Genomic DNA, 3,511 nt, shown 5'->3' with positions numbered 1-3,511 from the left:
CAACTCTAACTATTTTCTTAGAGAAAATTTTCTGAATTATTGAGAATCCTATGAAAAATACAAATTAACTACTCCAATAAAGATTGCAGCTCCGATCCCTTTTTGTTGCATAACACAATCATGCATGGTCAGTGTTAATTAACTGTATGCATTAATAATACATGCAGTGAAGAATGGTCAATGTGTCTAAAAGCTAAAACCCTAGGATGACTTGAACCATGAATGAAGTTGCATCATTTTATTTGGTTCGTTTCGTACTTGAATTCAATTCAATGATTAAATGAAAGGACAGTCAGAATTGAAAACTTGACAAATTCAGAACTGTAATTTTGAGATGGCAAGGTACTTAATTTCTTTAATTGGCATGCAAAGTAATTGTCACACATAACGTAGTATTACAGCTTTAATTATTACTCCTTTCTCCTTTGCCCTATTATGTTGTGTTTATTGAATTTTTGTCTCACTTTTTCATATGAAAAATTTTTGGGCCAGCAAATTTTAGTATTTTTTATTATTATTTGGCTAGTATAAATATTAAATTATCATTTTATTAATTTATGTGTATAAATTCTGAAAAATATGTGTAAAACTCTAATAAATATAGGTGCAAATTATATACTTTTTGTATGCAAAACGTCTATAAATATAAGTGCAAATTATTGTTGGCTAAATGCTCACAAAAAATAATAATATTTGCTAGCCATATAGCATTGCTCTTTTCATAATTCTAAACCATTAGTTATAATGTCTTCCTATTATTAGTAAGGTTTAATTATTCTATTGGTTTATATAGCTTAATCAAATTTTTAATTAGGTCCCTATATATATATAAATAATTGGATCCCTACACTATTTTTAATTTTGTAATTAGGTCATTTTCATGTTAAAAACGTTAAAATTAATAGAATATTTCTTCTAAAATACATACAGCCAAAGATCTAATTAGGTTTTTAATTATGAATATATTTAATTTACAAAAAATATTCAGTTAATTCTAATATTTTTTTACACTAGAAAAGGCTAAATTATAAAATTAAAAGTAGTGTAAAAATCTAATTAAAAAAAAAATATAGAGACCTAATTAAAATTTTAGTAAAATTATAGAGACTAACAGAATAATTAAATCTATTATTAATAATAAATTTTTTTAATTTTTCACATAATATCTTTTATCTCAACAAGTCAAAAATTAATTTATTACAACTCGAATAAAACTGCATAACAAATTGCAGCATATACAAAATAGAATTCGAATTTTATATTTAATTAAATAGACCAATGATGTAACTACTAAACTAAATCTAAATTGGGTTACGTTATTAACCTGGATAAAATATCGACTTAATTTAAACGAAATTTATATTTTATATATATATATTTCGAATATTTACTGCTACTTGTATCAACTCGTGTGGTAAACAACCCTTATTTATTGCAACTCAAAAACTTTGGTGAATGGCAATGGTTAAAAGTTAAAATAAATGAATTCACTGCATATAGGACAAGCTGAATTTTATGTCCTTTATTTTAGTTTTCTATTTATCTTTGTATATAGAACTTTCACAAAACTACAGTCTTTGTCGTTACAAATAATTAATATGCTGAATTTTCACCATGCTATATATATGAATAATTTTTAATCTTATAGGACAAGCAACATTGTGGTCCTAAATGGGTATACCCTCACTTAGATGTTGATGCATTGGGTTCTTCCAATATATATATTCTAGCATTTTATTATATATGAGAAATAATAATTGAAACAATTTTTTTTATACATTTTTTATGATATAAAACACAAAATAATTCTCTTAGTATATATAATAATGCACTTGCAAAGATTTCTTGAGAGAATCTTAGAAGAAGGCCCTCCATATCATATATTAACATATATGTCCTTTATTCTAATTACCGGACCACACAAAAGAACAAAAGATAGAATTATAAATAAATACTAAAAATTTTTTATGATGAGAAGCCAAGAGTGTTATCTAATTAGGAATTAGCACTTGAAATATTGGTTTTATAATCATGAACCACTTATGTTGAGAAATAATTATTGTTCATTTGGATAAAGTAATTAATACGTAGGTTAACAAAAGAATGTATTTATAGGATAATAAAATAAACAATAATCTTACATAAATTTATAGTTATTTTATAATAAACAATAATTTAGGGGAGGGGTTGATTTTATGATAGTGTTTAATTTGGGAGTTAATTTTTTATTATTTAATATATATCAGCTAATTTTTATAATTTTAAATTTAAATTCTTACTCCTAAATTCTTCAAAAATAAAGATAAAAAAATAGCTAATAATATTAACTACTTAAAAATTATTATTTATACAATATCTTTATAAAATGAAAAAAAAAGAAGAGGATTTATTTAAGTGTGAAAATGGACACTAGTAACTTTCTTCTATCAATGGCTGTATCTGCTGATTATGATGATAATGACCTTGACCAGCTTTAAAATGACATTCATTGCAATGTTTTCAATGCTGCTTTTATTAGGATAATGTATAGTCCAATATTTTTTGTGCATATTAAAAATCACTATATATGTATTATTTTATATATTATGTATTCATATTTTAATATGCGTATATTTTATATGAATAATATATATGTATATATATATGTATATATATACACATTAAACATGTGTGAAAAATAACATTTTTTTATCAATATTATTCTTTTGGTTTTTAAAATTATTATTGTTCACATAATTCCATATAGCGGAGTGAGTGATAATTTAGTGGAAGCATTTTCAATAATAACTAAAATATTTCGAGTTTTGATGTATCTTAAAATTTATTTTTATCTTTCGTCATAAAATTACTTTTACTAAAAATTTAAGTTGATACGAGAAAGTACATAAATAATTATATTTTTAATAAATTCTTTTAAATAATAAGAATATATTTTTGAGTTTGTTTAAATTTTTATACAGCTTTTTTCGTTTTTTTTAATTTGCCTTATGTTATTTTTTTTTAAATTTAACAATAATCGAATTCTTTTCACCAGTCATAAAAGTTAGAAAATAATCCTCTCATTTCTAATTAACTTACTCCTTTGTAAACAAAACTAAAAATAAATAAATTATTTTATCAACTATTATTGATGATATATATTAACCTTCTTCTTCTTAGGTGACAAAGCAGCATGAAAAAAAAAATCTTTTTCTACTAAATATCTCAAAACTTGAGATTCAAGAAAAATGAAGAAAAAAATATTAGATGAATAATTTTTTATTATATTTATTTTATATTTAAACAAATACTAGTCAACTCTCAAATTTTTTTTTAACTAAAAACATTTTTCACCTCATTATCCAAAAATTAAACCTAAGCCACACACATAATGTTACCCATTTGATAGATTTCGTTGTCAAAGTGACAATCACCCACGTTCTTGACATGGTTCTAAAATCTGAAACATAATATTTTGAATTGAGTGTTACTTCGATCCACTTCCCTTTTATTGAATTATAAGACAAATAAA

Source organism: Arachis duranensis, chromosome 8 (genome assembly GCF_000817695.3).
Source record: "Arachis duranensis cultivar V14167 chromosome 8, aradu.V14167.gnm2.J7QH, whole genome shotgun sequence".
Lineage (NCBI taxonomy): Eukaryota > Viridiplantae > Streptophyta > Magnoliopsida > Fabales > Fabaceae > Arachis > Arachis duranensis.
The sequence above is the reverse complement of the archived record's forward strand: the minus strand, read 5'-3'. Positions refer to the sequence as shown.